Source organism: Bactrocera dorsalis, chromosome 1 (assembly GCF_023373825.1).
Source record: "Bactrocera dorsalis isolate Fly_Bdor chromosome 1, ASM2337382v1, whole genome shotgun sequence".
In the NCBI taxonomy this organism is placed as follows: domain Eukaryota; kingdom Metazoa; phylum Arthropoda; class Insecta; order Diptera; family Tephritidae; genus Bactrocera; species Bactrocera dorsalis.
Window position 1 is genome coordinate 89,666,415 of NC_064303.1, and position 20,558 is coordinate 89,686,972.

A 20,558-nucleotide genomic window follows, 5' to 3' on the forward strand; every position below is an offset into this window, starting at 1 on the left:
TGTGTGTCTCGTTGGCACTCACTCAAAAGCGCTTTCTTTGTTAGTTGCCAGCGCTGAATAATTAACCTTATCTGGGGCATCATCTGTTGCTGCAGGGATCTGCTACCGTAGCTGCCAGCTGCATGTCAGTGGCGCACTCCACATTTTACTACAATCATACCAGTATATATGTATGTATGCGCTAAGGCCATTTGTGTGTGTATATTTATATAAAATACATACTTTACGGTCTTAAGATGCCACCTACTAAGCATTTCAACGGCAACGCTGCCTCGAGGAGCCAAAGCAAAAAGCGCATTCCGTTGCTGCTTGCATGACTTTACATGCTGTTGTTGTTGTTGCTGCTTCTACGTTGCTTCGCTTGGCAACATTATTTGCAATTTAGCTAGTTTTGCAGTTAACTAAATGAGATAAATTCTCAGCAGAAAGTTGATGCGTAAAAGAATATTTACGGCGAAAGAAAATATTTATATGTTTGTATTAAATATGTATGAAATTGCATAGTTGTTGTTGTTTATAAAGGCAGGTATCATTTACGGAGTGTTTTTTCCTAAAATGCTGTGGGCGTGCAACTCATATATAAAATAGTTTAGCGTGGGTTGTATACAAAGCGTTGCAATATGTTTATCATACGCCCTGTTGCACCTGTGAACAAATATCTTTGAGTGACAGATACTCTATAAATAATGCTATTATAAAGTAAGGGGGTGAAATAATTAATATAACTGTATGCATAGGAAAGTATTGAAGTGGTTTAAAGTGCTTCAAAATCAGTTAAATTTCTAAAGATGCCAGATGTAATGTGGTGCAAGTAGATTTCTCGTGAGAGCATTTTGGAGCTCTGGTTTCGGTTTTTCTCCTTTCTTCAGTTCTAGGAGCAGGGCGCCTGATTTTGTTTTCCGTATTGCTCGGACTTCCACTTTATCTTGATCTGGTCAGGGACTGCTTATTGGATATTCACAGCTAACCTAAGAACTTAGGTCGTCAACAGTTCGCCAAGCTGTGACCCTTGGTGGCCTGAGCTCAGCCAAGGCCTTGACATAGTGTACTGACTACAAAACATTAATATAATAAGCTAAGAAGTAGAATGTTGGAAGAGTGATGCGTTTTCTTAATGCCAGTACCAATATTGGTCCGTATCAGTCCTTGAGGTTCTAAGACAGAATGGATATCGATAAATATTTAAAAACATTGTGTACTGTCCAGAGAGAGAGAGAGATATGAAGAAATGGTTGTAAATTCCACGGCAGTACCGTCCAAATAAACCGAACGGGTCTGTAGCTTTAGACGGTGAAGGGCTCGGCAGTATATCACAAAACTATTGGGAAAAAGTCCCTTGTAAGTAAAACAACAACAATAATAATAAATGCCGTACAAGTCCTTGAGGTTCTAAGAGAGAATGGCTTTCCTGAAATATTTAAAAACAGTCATTAAATATTGTGTACTGTCCAGAGGGAGAGAGAGAGAGAGTACAGTAAGTAATGTCAAACGGGTGCAGAGCTTTAGACGGTCAAGGGTTGGGTTGTCAACTCGGCAGTATACCTCATACAACAACCATAATAGATTGTTTATATACCTTATAATCCAGGTAGTATACCCCTTTCTTGATAAAAAAAATTTAAAAGACAAAGGAATTTAGAAAATCGCTGGATCTCTACATAATATTCCGGAGGCGATGTATGTAAGAACCAATTAAGTCTTTTATACACAAACACAGTTCATTATAACCTTAATGTTCATCAATTTTCTTTAAGTAATATACATACATATACTATATTGAATATGTCTTAATAAATTTGTAGAATATTGTTATTAAAAATGTCACTGAAGTGGAAATGATACGAAAAACTGATAAATATGGTAGATGTCTTCATATACAAACAGAGTATCGATAAAAGCTAGCAAGCGTGTCTGCAAATGCGTAAAAAACAAATATCGCTCTCTGGCCGGAAACGGAAACATGCAAATTCAAAACAGTGCGCCATGACGAAAGTGATGCGTAAAAACTGTATGAGCACAGAAATGGCACAGCATCGAAAATTAATGAACTGTGAAAGTTTTCTGAGTGCTGTTGTTTCGCTGCAACAAAATGTGGGACATAATAACAGAAAACATTTTTTGTTGCTATTGTTGTACTTTTGTGACAGTACATATCTGATAGTTATTATCTTTGCACAAGTTGGCTTTGTGTCCTGCAAAGGAAGCCATCTCTTTTGCTGTGCTTTCTTGACTTTATGTTCTTATTGTGCTTCAAACCGAATTGCGCAAGTAAAGCAAATGAAATCGGTGTCTCTTTAATTAAGCACGCATAAATAAGTTATTGATTACGGTGTATTTAATATATGGAAGTTTGGATGAAATATTTGCGTGTTGGGATTCAGTGCAAATAAACTATTCGAGGCAAACGCGCGGCGTTTTCAACATATAATGGAAATTTCATATATAGACCTCCTGATCCTTAGTAATGCCAGAAGGAGGTTCAGTTTAATTTGAGTTGGCAGTCATTTCGAGACCGCGTAAGTAAGAAGCAAGCGATTTTTCCTACGAGTCTCTTGCGCATGATCTCGACGATCCTGTATGTATTTAAAGCGTTCTGTTTCGTTCTGATCCCACGTGTCAGCCCTTTTGTAAATTTCGTTCTTTTTTCTGTACGGACGGCATTTTTGGCAATCTCTGCAGCTACTTCTTTTCCGGAAACTCCTTTGTGGTCTGTAACTTAGTAATATGCAGCCGCTTTCTGGCAGCCGCTACATCTATCGCTTCCCTGCTTCTAAGAACATGCTCTGAAGTGATGCGATGCGAGATTATTGCCTTAATTGCTGTCTGGCTATCAGCGTAATTATTTATCCTTTTTAAGTTATTTCTTGCATTGTTAGCTATCTCGGCGATTTTCCGTACCGAAAATACTTCCATCTGGAGGATACTGTAATAATCCGAAAGCCTCAAGAGTTGCCGTAGGTCCATCCCCGAGCTATACATTCCGGCTCCCCATCTATGTAGATGTTGTAAGTTCCGCTGGTGCGTAGCAGGTTTTAACGCCAACCATCCTCCTTTAGTGTGACTTGACTTCTGTTCCGAAGAAAGCGTATGAGCGTATGTTCTAATTTGTCCATCAGATCCCTGCTTATTGAGCTTTGTCCGAAGGTCTTTGTAGTGAACCAATCTTGCAGCTGATTTTGCTGCAGAGTATTTTTTATTACCGCCGTTTATTATCCGTTCCATCGGTTTCCTGTATGAAGTCTTGTTCATAGTGATCCACCAGACGAGAGCACCATAACGTAAGATTGGCTTGAATACCGCTGTGCAAAACCAATACATGAGACAATGTGATAGGCCCGAAGTGGACCCTAGCACTTTTCACTCCCTCCTCCACATTGAAGTTCCACATCAGCTTGCTGTCCAAAAAGTTCCAGTTAGTTGGCATGCTCTTTAATTGTCAATTCAACTCCGTTGTGTCTCGGGACGGTATTTTGTACTTCTTATTAGCATCAGTATTTACTTATGTATATCTCTAGATTGGCCGATAGTACCCATCGGTGTATGACCCCTAGAGCTCTCTCCATCACGTTACTAATTGTACCTAGGAGTTTCTCCGTCAGAAGTATAGCAATGTCGTTTGCATATTTTCAAATAGCATTTAAGTGGTAATTCTTCTTCTTCTTCTTCTTTACTGGCGTAGACACCGCTTACGCGATTATAGCCGAGTCAACAACAGCGCGCCAGTCGTTTCTTTTCTTCGCTACGTGACGCCAATTGGATATTCCAAGCGAAGCCAGGTCCTTCTCCACTTGGTCCTTCCAACGGAGTGGAGGTCTTCCTCTTCCTCTGCTTCCCGCGGCGGGTAATGCGTCGAATACTTTCAGAGCTGGAGTGTTTTCATCCATCCGGACAACATGACCTAGCCAGCGTAGCCGCTGTCTTTTAATTCGCTGAACTATGTCAATGTCGTCGTATATCTCGTACAGCTCATTGTTCCATCGAATGCGATATTCGCCGTGGCCAATGTGCAAAGGACCATAAATCCTTCGCAAAACCTTTCTCTCGAAAACTCGTAACGTCAACTCATCAATTGTTGTCATCGTCCAAGCCTCTGCACCATGTAGCATGACGGGAATTATGAGCGACTTATAGAGTTTGGTTTTTGTTCGTCGAGAGAGGACTTTACTTTTCAATTGCCTACTCAGTCCGAAGTAGCACCTGTTGGCAAGAGTAATCCTGCGTTGGATTTCTAGGCTGACATTGTTGGTAGTGTTAATGCTGGTTCCTAAATAGACGAAATTATCTACAACTTCAAAGTTATGACTGGCAACAGTGACGTGAGAGCCCAGTCGCGAGTGCGACGGCTGTTTGTTTGATAACAGGAGATATTTCGTCTTGCCCTCGTTCACTGTCATATCCATTTGCGTTGCTTCCTTGTTCAGTCTGGAGAAAGCAGAACTAACGGCGCGGGTGTTCTGGCCGATGATATCAATATCATCAGCATATGCCAGCAGCTGTACACTCTTATAAAAGATTGTACCTGCTCGATTAAGTTCTGCAGCTCGAATAATTTTCTCCAGCAGCAGATTGAAGAAGTCACACGATAGGGAGTCGCCTTGTCTGAAACCTCGTTTGGTATCGAACGGCTCGGAGAGGTCCTTCCCGATCCTGACGGAGCTTTTGGTGCTGCTCAACGTCAGTTTACACAGCCGTATTAGTTTTGCGGGGATACCAAATTCAGACATCGCGGCATAAAGGCAGCTCCTTTTCGTGCTGTCGAAAGCAGCTTTGAAATCGACGAATAGGTGGTGCGTGTCGATTCTCCTTTCACGGGTCTTTTCCAAGATTAGCGCATGGTGAATATCTGGTCGGTTGTTGATTTGCCAGTTCTAAAGCAACACGGATAAGGCCCAATCAGTTTGTTGACGGTGGGCTTTAATCTTTCACACATATACTCGGTAATTACATTTCAAAAATTACGCATATTATGCTTCTCTATGTTAAAATATTATAAAGTAAAATTTTTTGGAATAAGGTTTTTCGTAAGATGGCAACCCCATTCTAAAAATTACTCATTTTTTTTAGAACAAAATATTTTTCAAACTAACTTTGAATTAGAGCACTGAACACATGAAATTTTATTTTGACAGGTGGCAACTCTGTTTCAAAAAAATTCGGAATTCATAAATTTATTTCCAGACTATTCATTTTTTTTTGTGAGATTTTATAAAGCAAAATCAGACCTTATTTATAAAATATTTAGTTTCACTTTTTTAAAAAGTGACAACTCTGTTCAAAATTTTTTCGAAATAAAAATAAATATAGTGTAAATCAAATCGGTATGTGTTCTTACCATACCTGAATAGAATATTTTTGTGAGATTTTATAAAACAATATCAGACCTTATGTATAAAAATTTTTTTTAAATTTTTTGAGAAGTGGCAACACCGGAACATTTTCCAAACTACTTCTGAATTAGAGTTCCGAACTGACCCAATATAAAAATTGAAATTGCGAAAATAATTCAATTTTATTGTTACAGGTGGCAACACTGTTTAAAAATTTTCAAAATTCATGAAATGTTTGCCAGAACTTTTTTGTGAGATTTTATAAAACAAAATGAGATCTTATTTATAAAATTTTTAGTCAAATTTTTAGAAAAGTGGCAACTCTGTTCAAAAATTTTTGAAATATATATACTAGTGGAAATGAAAAATAAATGGTAACCAATATAGTATCAAATTTGTATGCATTCTCACTTCACTAAAATAACTAATTAGTGCAATTCTAGCTTTTTACGTAGAAATTGCAATGAAGCATTTAGAATATTCGATATACACCAATATTGCTGATAAGCACATATGTATAACTCGAACTGCCACACCATAACCTGCCAGAAAGCTATAAATCAAGCCACACTGCGCCAGTGCAATTTCGCAAAAGTAAGCAATTTTAAGGTCATGTTCAATAAAATTGCATAACCATTACTGAGGCACACAAGGACAAAGCACGCATATGCTCATGGACATGGACAAGTGCAGAGGACTTACTTATATGCGTGCTTTGTTTTGTCTTCTCAAATATTAAAATTGGCTACCTATTCGAAGGAAGGCTATTATTAATTGAAATTTCTAGAAGTATATTTTTACAAGAACACATACACATTGATAATATACGATGAAATGTGATGAAAGAAATTTTGAGAGTGGAGAGGTGAAACAGGAAAGTCACCACCATTTTTTTGTTATAAAATTCCACTGAATTTCCTCCTTTAATATGCAACTTTCATGGTTTTCATTTTCTTCATTGAAAAAGGCTGTAGGCATATTATATACACATCTACGCACAAGTACATATATACGAAAACTTTTTTTTTCATACATAATGACGAGATTTACACATAATTAAATTGCATTTAAGATTGCTGATGTGCCTGTTTAAATGAAGTTTAATGTGTGAGCAAATATGACTTTTTCCAAAACCAAATTTAGTTTCAATTTGAGTATAAGATAACCAATAGATAACCATTTTATAACCAAAACTCAAATTTAGTTTCAATATGAGTGTATGATAACCAATGGATAACCATTTTATAACCAAAACTCAAATTTAGTTTCAATATGAGTGTATGATAACCTATATATATAACCAGTTTATAACCAAAATTCATATTTAGTTTCAATATGAGTGTATGCTAACCGATAACTATAACCATTTTATAACCAAAACTCAAATTTAGTTTCAATGTGAGTGATTTCTATTCTATCGTTTTTCCTTCGCCTGTAAACTTATGAAAAGTGGTGTTACGCTGTTTTGCATTTTAGGTGTACATGTCTTTCTATTCTAGACAATTTAGAGTATGAAAACTCGAGAGTAAAACTCAATCTTTTTTTTGGAAAGAAAATACTGAACTTTCAGCTTAAATTATATACACATTTTGTAACTATACCAAAATCTATGCCAACAATAACCCGTTCCACTTCGCTGCAATATAAGTATGTATCTAAAGTGCATGTGAAAGCACGAAAGGTGTTCTTAGAAACGTAATTGACCAACGCTTTTACAGCTAGGGCAAGCTATTTATAGTAGATAATCTATGTATGTGCCACACGACAGCCATTAAAACTTGCAAAATCTCATCGGTTTCTTTATTTGAAACGTTTAATGGTTCATGGTGAACATTTAACTTTTTGAAGATAATTTCATTTAAATGTTGACCGCGGCTGCGTCTTAGCTGTGTCCATTCGGAAAGTCCAATTTTGGGCAACTTTTTTCGACGAGCATTTCGGGGCCGGAATATCCGAATTTCTTCGGAAATGTTGTCTTTTCCAAAGCTGGAATAGTTGCTGGCTTATTTCTGTAGGCTTTAGACTTGACGTATCCCAACAAAACATAGTTCTAAATGAGTTAAATCGCATGATCTTGGTGGCCAACTTACGGGTCCATTTCTTGAGATGAATTTTGTTGTCCGAAGTTTTCCCTCAAAATGGCGCATAGAATCGCGAGCTTTGTGCCATGTTAGCGCCATCTTGTTGAAACCACATGTCAACCAAGTTCAGTTCTTCCATTTTTGGCAACAAAAATTTTGTTAGCTGCGAACGATAGCGAATCGCCATTCACCGTAACGTTGCGTCCAACAGCCTCTTTGAAAAAATACGGTCCCAATGATTCCACTCATCGTACAAACCACACCAAACAGTGCAGGGGGGTTTTCGGGATGCAATGGGCAATTCTTGAACGGCTTCTGGTTTGCTCTTCACCCCAAATGCGGGGCAATTTTGCTTATTGACGTAGCCTTTCAACCAGAAATGAGCCTCATCGCTGAACAAAATTTGTCGATAAAAAAGCGGATTTTCTTTTCGAACCGAACACTGATTTTCTAGGGCCCATTCCTGAAAATTCGCAAGCGTTTCATCGTTAGTAAGTCTATTCATGATGAAATGTTCAAAGCATACTGAGCAATCTTTCTCCTGTTGACACCTTTCCTGAACTCCCACGTGATCTGTCAAATAATATCACTGTGAAACTATACTTGCAATTCCAAATGATTATGTGCAAAGTCAATTTAAAAGTCCACTGCCTCAGTTAGTTAGCAGGTGTTCTGAAGTTTCAGGCTTCCTGTTGCAGTAGCGGTAATTTGCATAAAAAGGTAGGCCCATGTTATATAAGTTCTTTTTCAGCTTACAGTGTGCAGTATAGAATGCGACAAGTAGTCTGAGCTTGTCCCTAGCATATTTGCATATTTAAACCTGCTGTGGTTGTAACCCCCATTAGCAACTTGGCATGGCGCATACCTAGAAGGTTTTGCCGATACCTCTGATTACCCCTTCTTCCTTTCGGAGTAGATCAGTCAGTTCATTTCCGGTTATATCTTTGTGTACGGGCACCTAGATCATGTGTACTTTCATTCCGCTAAACTATTCAGCCGTTCTCTTCACTACTGCACTAGTAGTGATTTGATCTCATAGACAGAGGTTGCTTTAAGTGGCGCTTGGTTGTCAGTAAGTATGGTTATATGTTCATTGCGACAGTTGCGTTGGAGGCTTATCTCTACGCACAGACTTACGTAAAGACTTCTGCTTGAAAAATGCTAGGAAAACTTCCAATAGGAATGGACCAATTCCCTCCGATGTTTACACTGATACACTCAATACATTGTTCGTCCAAATTTTTGATACCAATTTTGTTGTATGCTTTGTCCTTTGCTTCAAAATAAGCCTCGATTCTGGTGATCACAACCACATTCGACATAAATTTCTTCCCAATGAGCATTGGGTCGTTGGGGGCCAGATCTGGAGAATACGAGGGATGCGGAAGCAATCCGAAGCCTAATTCATGGATTTTCGCCACCGTTTTCACTGACTTGTCACACGGTGCATTGTCTTGGTGAAACAGCACTTTCTTTATCTTCAAATGCGGCAATTTTTCGATGATTTGGTCATTCAAACATTTCAATAACGCCATGTTATAGGTGCTGTTGATGGTTTTTCCTTTTTGACTAACTTCGAATAAAAATTAAGTATTCCAAGCGCAATGCAATCCATCGACCTTGCCAGCTTTTTTTCTTTCTTTCCACGCTTTTGAGCCGGTGCAGTTCACTCGGATGACTGTCGATGGACTTCGGAGTGAAATGATTGGGCCATGATTCATCCATTATCACATATCGACCCAATAACTCGGGTTTATAACGATTGAACATCTAAAAACAGTGTTCCAAATCATCAACTCGTCTTTGGTTTTGGTCAAAAGTAAGCCTGCTGTGTGGCGCCAACTTTGAATAGTGCTTTTGCAAAAAATAAATATTCTTGAATGATTTGAAGTACACGTTCAGTTGCTATCTTTAAAGTGCCTGCAATCTCGAATAACTACACTTTACGGTCGTCCAACATTATTTTGTAAACTTTTTTGACACTCTTCGGTAACAAGCCATTTTGGGCGTCTGCTGCATTCAACTTCTTCGATGCTAATTTCATCATGTCTAAACTTAGCACAGCAATCCTTGATGGTTGATTTTGCAGAAGTAGTTTCCGGAAACTCGTCATCAAACTTTTGTATTTTTTCCCTTCAAAAAGCAGTATTTTATCAACATGCGAGATTCCTTCTCATCAATTTTTTTCACAAAAATAGCTTCACTCATAATTATAGAAAGCACTAATGATCCGATGGGTGTCAAATTCCTATACTCACCTTTTAAAGGTTTGTCATATGGACCTAATTCTAGCACCATCTATATGTCAGGCCGGGAACTGTTCAATTGACCGTTTGTAGTATTTGAGTACCATCGTTTGCCAGATATGACAACTGGAGCTTCAAGAAAACTAATTTAAAGTTTAAGGTGGTGAAGCTTAGACAATAACAACAGGCAATACAGTTGATTAGCCAAGCAAACATTTTTTTCACAATCCTTGCAATTCAATAATTTTTTAGGACTCGTAAAGTGTTTTTAACCCAAAAACAAAATATTCAGATTTTTTTAAAATCATAAATTAACTAAAATGAAATGTTTCTAAACTTCAAAAAAAATTAATTTTTAAATAATAATTTCATCTTTAAAATTTTCATACTTAAAAAACTTAAAGGAGTTACTGTTAAAGGGTGGAATTACTTTAACTTTGTATTGAAAGAAAACCCTATACCGTTACGAATCATTTTTGCACTCGCATGCTTAGCGGCCATAAATCAATTTAGGCCACGAAGCATGCCAAAACCAATTAGGAGGCAACAAATCGAATCATTGAGTGGCGGATGTTAACAGTAAAACTGCACAGCGAATGTTTCGTGGTTTCGTGCATGCCCTACATACCATTTGCTCACGCACATGCCCAACTACAGACATAGTCACATGTGTGCATGTGCCACTTCCATTCGTATGGAACACACGAGTACTCGCACTCAATTTTTCTAATTTGTAGCAAGTAATAAACGCAGCAATTACTTACCGAAATTGCGCGCACCTACCTTCGTATGCAAATAGGAGATTCGGGTGTGTGTATGAGATCTTCGTGCGGATGAACGAAAAGTGCTGGATCATCAAAAAAAAAAAAAAAATTGTTGCTTGCCAAATCAGGAAACGGAAGTAGTTAACAAAATGATTTTTGGAATGAGTAGTGAAAACGCAAAACTGCTATGTTGCAGACGTGGTGCGAGAGAGAAAGATTAGATGCAATCTTAATAGCTAAATATTATATTTAGGGAATGGAATTTATTAAGGTGCGGTACGAAAATTAGATAAATGCAACGAAACTGGAATTTGTACGCTGATTTAATATTAAAAGTTTTTGAGTTGCTATATGTAAAACTCGCACGATTTTTTTAGTTCGAAGAATGACAACTTTTTCAAATTTTTTAAATAAAGATTGCGGTAAAATCAAATGGTTTTTACTAATCCTTCCGATATTCCAACTATGCCAGTAAGATCTCTCGCTGTTAGTCGTCGATTCTCAAGCACCAGTTTATTTTATTGATGTGTTGATCATCAGTTGATATTTATGACCGTCCTGGAGGTAGTTTTTCGGTTACACGTTCTTGACCCTCTTTGAATTTGACTGACAGTCATGCCAACGTAGAAAAAATGTGTTTTCGTCAGAAATTTAAATTAAAAAGTCTTACTATTTTTTGCTCCAGAATATAGGTAAATGAAAGTATCTGTTTATAGTTGAGAAAATTGTCCTAGCTAAGCCAGTTCATTCATCAATTGACTACTTAAAGAACGAAAGACAATGTTGGTTTAAAGCTCTGGCTGCTAGTACTTTGAAGCCTTTATACTCAACGAATCTACTACGAGCACAAAGAATACTCAAATTTTAACTATCATCAATGTCAACTACAAAAACCAACAATCGGAAATGAGCATATCTGCTGATGCGGCAACACGCTGTGCTTGCTGATGTTTGGTAGGCTATGAATTTGTTCATAAGTAGGTATGAACGATATAAGGGAATGTACATATACGTATGTATGCCGGTGGTACGCCTAATAGTAACGAAATCTTGAACCACCAAATTAATTAAAGTGGCTCATATTCTGTTCGATATTTAGGGCGTAAAGCCAACTAATAGACAGAGGTTATTATATGAGGGGCTCGAAGAAAATGTATAGCGATCTGAGTTTTGGAAACGGATATCGAGTAATTGTAGATTATGGCTGCTTTATAAACTGATCGGTCAAACTCAAGTCCCTCTTATATGGAAAACTTTTATATTTGACAGGTATAGTCAGGGCATCGCTTTAATTTTTAAACAATCGTTCAGATCGGGACATTGTTGTTGTTGTTGTAACGGGTACCTAATACCCGTGAGGATAGTAAGGATTAGCTAAGTTGTCGTTGACGTCATTCAACAGCAGGCGCAAGAAGTGTGATGTTTTAACGCGGACATATATTCGATAAGTTGGAGCTTAACACATTGGTGCGGCGTAGTTAAGGACCAGCCGGCCGGTTGTCTTATAAGTTGCCAACAATGTTTCTTTGTCCTTTCTGAGAATTTTGTTGCGGCTCTGTACTTTGGCAATAATAGCGGTGGTATGAATGGTGCTCCTTCACAGACTATCAGAAGTCACACTTAAAACTTTAGGATTATTGATAGTCGGAAACTTGACACCATTGACTGCAATATTAAGGTCAAGTCTGTACTCCTTCGTCCACTTTGTAAATATTGTCGCTATGGATTTAGTGAGGGACAGTGTTCAGTTCCGTGCAGCGATGAACCGAGAAAGGTCGGAGAGATAGCTGTTTACTAGCTGTTTACTCTCGAACCAATGCCATCGATTTCATTGCTCGAACGTCAATATCGTGCAATCATCAGCATATGAGGTGACAGAGACTCACTTCTGGTGGTTGCGAGAGTATATAACCACCCTGTGGAACCTCTTGTTTAATTCTTCTCAGTTTTGAGTTTTTTGCCCTCGAAATAGGATGATTGACGACCGCACAGATAGTTCATGGTCCACCTCTTCAGTCCTGGAAGGAGCGCAGTTTTTCTCAATGTCCTGCAGTAGCGTTGTGTGACTGATTGTGTCAATGGCTTTTGATCTCATGTACTACCTTAGCCTATTAACCAACTCGAATATACCAAAATAAAGAAGAGCATGGTTTCGCTCATTTCAAGGTCAGGTTATAATTTGGTAAATGGTAAACTTCTATCTTTCTATGTATACGTATGTACCTAAATAGATACAGATATGAATAGAAACGTATCTAATGCATATAAAATATATAATATGGTCAATTCTTCATGCCAAGCAATAACAAACGATTCTACGAAAATGCTGGACGGCAAAAGCCATGAGATGCCAAGCTTTTGTTGTAGATTGTATAGAGAACATCAGTCAATATGCGGAATATAGCAACATAAAGAACTGTGTCTACTTTTTATTGGAGTATAAACGTTAGGGTGGGTCAAACAAAAAAAAACAAATAATAATAATTTTCCCACAAAACTATAAATTTTCCAACGCAAACTAATTTTGTCATAGAGTTACAAAGTTCAAAAAAAAAAAAAAAACAAAACAATTTCTCTAAAAATAGTCAAACAACAGCTTTAAACAAAAAAACATTTACGAAAAAATCGTTCCAGACCTTTTTGGAAGAGCATTCATTCTTTTACAAAATATACAGAATGAAATAGTTTTTCAAGTAATTGGAAGCGAGATATGAATTTTTCTATCCAATATTAAGTAACAAATAAATAACGGTAAAACGAAGGATCTGACCGTTACCATTAAAAGCTCATACTTGTAGAGACTTGCTGAGTCGTGAATACCAAAAAGTCGTGTCATAGTACAAAGCGAAAAAACACTAATTTTTGACCCACCCTAATGTACATATAAAAGAACGAATACATACTTGCGATTTGTTGCACGCCACAGGAACAATGCGCACACCATGCACCGAGACCTGCGGTTGGCGAAGAACGACGTAATTGCGGTTAAGCGCAACTCTTTTAATCTCTGCGACAACAAATAACAACAAACACCACACACCGTTGGTATAATGTTCTGGTGATTGTGTGTGGTTTTGAAAGGGCCAAGGATGCCTCGTGCACCGCATTCAGCATTCAATAAACGATATGACGGATATCAAATGAAATAGAAAAAGCAAACACAATTTCTATTGATCGATAGCAGCAGCTAGTTGGTATTAGTTCGTACCGTTTCGTATTGTGCACAGATTTTACTAAAATAAAATATTTATAATCACATACTTCAATTTTCATCTCTAATTTCACTGTTGACTGTTTTTTGCTGCTTGAGGGCAATAAGTTAAGCCGCGCTGCTGTCCCTGAAGGATAACCTTGACCTAGAAATAATGTTTGCTTTTCCTTTCTTCATGATTCGATGTAAGGCGTTATGATATTTACCGATATAAACGTATATGTACATATGCTTGTGTATGTTAATATGTATACATATACTTTTCAGAAAGATTCCTCTTCATAGATTTTCAATTATATATGCTTTGTGCAAGGATGTTAACTTTTCTTCTTTATTGGCATGAACAACTCTTACGTGGTTACAGCGCCCAGTTTAACTAGGCACTTCTCCAACTGGTCTTTCCAACGGAGGGGAGGTCTTCCTCTTGTTCTGCTTCCCCCGGCGGGTACTGCTTCGAACATTGCCAGAGTGTTTCCATCCATTCGGACGACATGACCTAGCCAGCGTAACCACTGTCTCTTTATTCGTAAACATCTAACGTCGATCCATCAGATTGTTGTTTATCATCCCTGAATCTGCACAATAGCAGTGGGATGATGGGAGACATGTAGAATTTGGTTTTTGTTCGTCGAGAGAAGACTTTACTTCTCAATTGCTAACTCAGTCCGATGTAACACCTGTGTTTGGCAAGAGTAGTATCCTGCGTTGGAATTTTCCCAGGGCTGACATTGTTGGTTGGTGTTTACGCTGATTCCAAACTAGACGAAATTATCTACGCCTTCAAAGTTATGACTGTTATGCAGTGACGTGGGAGCCTAGTCGCGGGTTGCGACGACTGTTTGTTTGATGACAGGAGATATTTCGTCTCACCACCAGACCCAGCAGCTGTACGCTCTCAAGAAGAAGATGGTACCTTCTCTCTTTAGTTCTGCAGTTTGAATTATTTTCTCCAGAAGTAGATTGAAAAAGTCACACGAAACAAAGTCGCCTTGTCTGAAGTCGTTTTGGTATCGAACGGCTCGGTGAGTGTCCGTTTCCGATCTTGACGGTTCTTTTGGTATTGCTCAACGGCAGTTTACACAGCCGTATTGGTTTTCCGGTGATGTCAGCCTTTACTCTTAAGATGATATAAACCATCTGTGCAGCGGCACCTTCCTAATTTAAGGACTGGACGATTCCAGGTGAATGGTCTTAAATCGTAGTTCTGAATACGTTTGCGGCGATCCTCATCAAAGGGGGCTTCTCATCCGAGGCTGTTGGGCACTTTTCATTAGGGGTGTTTTTTTACGTGGCGGGTACCAAACCCAGTGTAACAACCTTGGGTTCGAATGATTCGCCTTCTTACTTTAACTCGCCTTCAAAGGGATATTTTTTGGCTACCCAGCGTATATTTGGTCTAAGACCGGAAGTAATGAGCTGCTTCAGCCATATGTAAAAGAATCGTTTCAGGCCTATCCCAAGTGATTGGCAATCAGAGAACTACCCTTACTTGCGTGAAGTTCTATACATGTCTCCATTCTTCAGGTTACTTCGTTGAGATAACTAACTTTAATTGAGTCAATATGTTTTGTGCTCAAATGGCTTTCAACTTAACTTAAACAGTGAGTACTACTTTTGATTTGGCCTTGTGTAAATTGCATTACTCAGTTTTCTTGATTTTGATTTTCTGCAAATTCTACGAATTTTTAAATTAATTTTTTCACTGAAAGAGACCTTTTCTCCCCAAAATGTATTATAAATTAATACTAATTGCGCAATTAATCTTCCTATCTCTTTCTGACTAATTGGGTATTATTAATTTGGCGATTAGCTACCAGCTCTGTTTATGTTAAATTAAAAACAATTAGTGATTCAATTGCCGATTCATTATTTTAATTACTCAATTATCGCCGTGTTTAGACAAGTCAGTATATAATTTATATAAATATTTTGAATACATATCATATGAGATTATAATAGCGCATAACTTGTATACGTGAAATTATATAATGATTTGGGATATAGTCATTCAGAAAAGCTTGATTTGTTCGCTTTTTATTGTAAATTAAACATTTCACTCCGATTTCTATGAATTTCAGTCGGTACCCGTCTATGTATTCACAACCGAGTTATTGACAAAAATTAAATAAGCTAATGAACTTTCTTTTTCATTTATTTCCAGGATTCTAAAACTACGTCAAATTGTTACGCTTGGGTCGCAGGACACATTGGAGGAGAAAACTGTGACCATTTGTCATGGTTGTGATTTCGTTAACGTCACATTTGTAAACTTCTGCTGTACCAAAAGAGAGATTGCACAGGTAAGCTTATGACGCAGTTTTATTAATGCTTTATTGCAGGCAATTAGTCTTAATTAAGACTCAATTAGATATGATTTAATTGAATCTTGAAGTAATTTGAATTATTAAGACTCAATTTGTTTAGATTTAATTAGCTAAATTATATCAGTTAATTAAGTTAATTTGATGTGTTGTGATTCCTTAACTTGAACTTCGATCTCCTGAAACTTAATTTGATATATGATTAAATAATGTAGACTGTAGTCTGACTTTTTGAACTCAGCTTTAACATCACATTCAGCTTTTTTTATAGCAAGAGAAAGCATCGAAAGCCGGAGCGCTGAACTTTAATCCACTATCATGTTTCCCCACGGGACTACTGGATTAAATATTAACTTCATGGGAGCGAAGAAGACATTAGAAAGAAGAAGCTGATTTGTACGGACTGACTGATTTGTAATCTGTTGCTTTAATGTTTCAATTTTATCATATATTTCTAAATACAAAAGTGTTTGCTTCTGATCATTCAGTTTTTACATCAACATAGTAGTCCAAAATCGACCGACAAGTGAGCAGCTTCTTGGTGAGAAAAAGTGCTGATGCAAAATTTCAGGTCGATAGCTCATAACTGATACACAGACAGGCAAACTTAATATACCTGGTTTTCAGAAAAATTAAAAATTTCTACATTTTATAGCAAACCAATAATACAATTCGATCAGATTTGAGTCGGATGGGTCAATTTAAGAACGTCAAGCGCAAACCAAAACAACTTGAAATGAAAACTAGGATTTTCAAAATTATTATTTATTTCTTCTAATGGCGGAATCTAATAGTTAAATTCATACCCAGTAAAGAGATTTTATTGGTATAACATATATAAAATTATTCATATATAATAAACTATTCAATACAGTGAAATTTTTGGATTTACGAATAAAGGCAAAAACATTTTTGTGGGTATAAGAATCCAAAGGATTGTAACTTGAGGTTTAATATTGAATATGTTTCATACAAATAAATTTCCATTGGAAAAAAGTAACGAATTGAAGGCTGCTTTCTCAATGTCTGGTTACCAGCGTTCTGTGCATTTAATATACATCTTTGTTCCGCTTATTAGATGTTAACTGTATAAACGTTATCAGTATGTCCGCTTAATAGAGTGTCAATTTAAGAGAGCTTTCACTGTATTCTTTACTTATGAACTATCCTATCTTCTAAGTTGGTTCGAACTGGACACACTGTGCTAAATTTTTACTAAAATCGGTTCAGTAGCTTAGGAGTCCATCGCGGACAAAACAACTTGGCACGTACTTTTTTATATGTAAAGATTTTTAATTCCTCCAATAACAAATCCCACAAAGCCTGTCAAGTTTTCAAAATTTCAGTGTAAACTATCAGTTTAAGTTTAAGTTTCAATTTTGCAAGCTTATTTAAATCAAATTTATCTTTAAAGACCACAGACAAATTTTTAAACTATTTAAGTCATCATGCCCCTGGCACACCTTTCCAGACCTATCAACTTAAGAGCGAAACAATTATCGTCCATTATTTGACATTTGACCGAAAGCGGATTGTGAAATGTCGAAAAGTTCGTTTGTTGTTTGCCAAAATTGTTGCTTAAATACTCAACTTTACACACACGAATTTGCTAAATTGTCCGAAATAGCCGTTCCGTCTGCTTACTGTGTCCTTTGGCAATGGGCCAAACAAGTCATTCTATTTGTACAAGTATTTGTGTTTGATTTGCTTAAATCTTTTCGGTTGTCACATGTTCGCTTGCTGTCGGTTTGTCAGCAATTTTTGATCTAGGTAAAGCGCATGGCGGTAGACATTCTGTTTGAGGACGTTTTTGTATTTGGGGAAATTTAGAGTATAGGCCAAAATTAAAACCATGTAAAATAATCGCACGAAAAGGACACTTTTATTTGTATATATAAATATATGTATGTGAGTGCATAAACAAATAATGTTTGGCATGGGATCATAAAAGTTCTTCGTTTACTTTTGGAAACTTCGAGAACTTTTAATTACTCACTACTTTGTGTTGAGGCATGTTGTTTTTGCCAATACGAGGGTGTGTCTTTTACTTACGTACGCGGCTGTTTACTTCTAATACTGTTAGTCGATATCGAAGTTATATTGGAAAATATGGCTTTTTTATATTATGAGTGCATATGTAGGTTACGTGAACTCTTATAAAGCATACTTGAACGCACCTGGTTTTTAGACACCAAGAACATTGATTGGGTCTGAGTTTGATCAATCAGACTCGGGCGTTTCCTTTTTCGTGTATTGGGTAGAGCACACTTAAATTAAAATCTTCGCGCATTCTTTCGTCCGATCATATTCTACACAGAAGCTGATGCATGCTGCTTATCAGTTTTTCGCCGACGTATTTGAATAGCTTGGCCGGCAATCCATCCCCGCCGCTTTTTGTTCTTCAGACGGGCACTGAGTTTATTAGAAGAAAAAGTGGTTAATTTGATGTTCACTCTCAATCGAACGCATATGTAACGCACTACAAAACGAGTTTTTTAAGTTCAGACTTGTTAGCATATACAAGTTTGCGTTCCAAAGTATCTTTGCGTATCTAGTGCGTTAGAATCTGCTATCTTTAGCGATTGTCCAGTGAGAATTTCATGGCATTTCATTGATTGGAAGTGAAGTCAGTATGTTTGTGTTATCGGTGCGAAAATGAGCTTCGAACAAAGAGGTAAAACATTTACCGCAACTTCAATTGATGAAACAAGTTTATGGCGCTGATTGCCTATCCCGTAGCAAAGTGCACGAGTGACGTTTTCAAAGTCAAAATTTGAGAGAATGTTTATTATAGTGTATACTATCTGATAATGCAACAAAAAATCGATGAATATCCCTTTAACGCAGCCTGCTGTAACACAGTAAATACAGTCCTACCAAACATAGCGGAAAATAGATTTTTTTTGAAATGATTTGAATTTAACCGAGTAACTTAATTTCATAATTTCTTGCAGTGTTTTTTTGTCAAACATCCATACAAATGTAAATTATATATTATGAAACGATTGATTTTTCTATACTGTTTTTATAGAATAAAAGAAGAAAGGTATTTTTTCAAATAATGTGTCTCACACTGATATGTTGCTAAATAGAATATGCAAGATTAACATATGAGTAACATTATGCTTAAGTTACACTATTTAGTTGCAACAGTCTTTAACGTCAGTCAATGTTTTAACACTTTTTATGGAAGAACTAAATTCAATTCAAACCACCGATCTCAGTAATAAGATACCTTCTATTGGTCTTATAGACGCATATGTACCTATATTTGAGGGAGTAATAAAATCCACGCCAGGCATTTACCACACCACGCCTTTGCCTTCCTGACTTGTGGCGGATAATTCTCCTACACTAAATATAAACCATTACAGATTGCTGCTAAGTAAAATATAAAGAGGTAAAATATAATTTTATTTGTAAACTCCATATGAAAAACAATTCATTGTACATAGCTATGAAAAAAAGGTGTAATTACCTCTCATAAGCAATGCTTATACAACCAAGACGGCCGTATATTCCACCGCACAGTTATCCCTATCTGTTTGTCGATTATCTCTATCTTTAGTGGAGAATTTTTGCCCGAGATGTGCTGAGAGAACGAGTCACCGGCCCGTGCCTGAATATTTTCCCAGCCCAAATTAACTCATACTTATCCTTAGCATTGCTATAAGCGAAACTCTCGTACTTAGTTCAACACGTTTTTCATTTTGGAAAAAAACATTACTATCTAATATTGAAACCAAAAGGGCTCATGAGAACGCAGAATGAGTCAGAGGCATGTATTTTTATCCAAGCCGATAAAGAAATTGGCATTCAAGTCGCCGAAAACCGTGTTCCTGAATCAACCCACTCGCGATAGAAGTCGTTGTCATTGCTTTGTCGACGCTGAATTATAGCCCCTGGTTCACTAAGACACCGCCATCAGGATCACGAAGACAATAAATATGGAAAGGGTGATGAAGAAATTCAGGCAGATGAAGTTCATAAACACCACTCTCATGCATATTTCCGCGTTTTCTTGGGCGCATCGCTTCGGTACACACGATGCTGGTTTCTTGGTTTGCAATTGGCGCTGATTCCTGATTCTTCTTTATTTCACACGTATAATTTCTTTCATTGTCCTTTATTCGCTTTGGCATATCTAAGGAACTAAAAAAAAAAACTGTTAAGGCTTTTTAAATACTCTATAATACAAAATAATATTACTGCAGATTATAACTCTCTAATTTGAGTCTCAAAAGCTCCACCTTGTTGACCGCGCTCTTAAATAAATCATCATCACAAGGGTAGGTGAGAAATGGCTAAATGAATTGGCACAAGAATATAAAAATTAAAATTATATCTATTTTATTAAATTTAAAAATGAAATAACCGCTACATAAGCACTACTTTGAATAGATGCCGAGCACTACCCTGAATACAATAGATGTCCCCACAGAATGGACAAGAAGAATCAAACGTTTTCGGTTGCGCACATTCTCCACATTTTCAGTCGAACTGAACGCGAAATTGATGCCTGTGTCTTAAATACTCGTTGTCGAGTGAAGAATTCTCTTTGTTTTTATCAATTATTTACTCGTCTGAGGCGGGTGATTTTGTTATCAA

General features: G+C 37.1%; 3 protein-coding genes across 10 annotated transcripts in view; 2 read left to right on the forward strand and 1 right to left on the reverse strand.

The window, feature by feature from the left end:
• LOC115065854 (techylectin-5A) overlaps positions 1 to 20,558 on the reverse strand; it is a 304,739-nt gene that overhangs the window by 236,814 nt on the left and 47,367 nt on the right. The window lies entirely within an intron of this gene.
• The window catches only part of LOC125775766 (techylectin-5A-like), a 337,356-nt gene that overhangs the window by 108,440 nt on the left and 208,358 nt on the right, over positions 1 to 20,558 (forward strand). The window lies entirely within an intron of this gene.
• LOC105232848 (1-phosphatidylinositol 4,5-bisphosphate phosphodiesterase classes I and II) overlaps positions 1 to 20,558 on the forward strand; it is a 222,669-nt gene that overhangs the window by 98,845 nt on the left and 103,266 nt on the right. The window contains exon 1 of one of the 6 annotated variants that reach the window (XM_049446350.1): positions 15,780 to 15,929. The exons of the other annotated variants lie outside the window; for them this stretch is intronic. The gene's annotated coding sequence lies outside the window, so the exon portion shown is untranslated. Of the gene's footprint in view, positions 1 to 15,779; positions 15,930 to 20,558 lie in introns of those variants that run through there. 6 annotated transcript variants of the gene reach the window in all.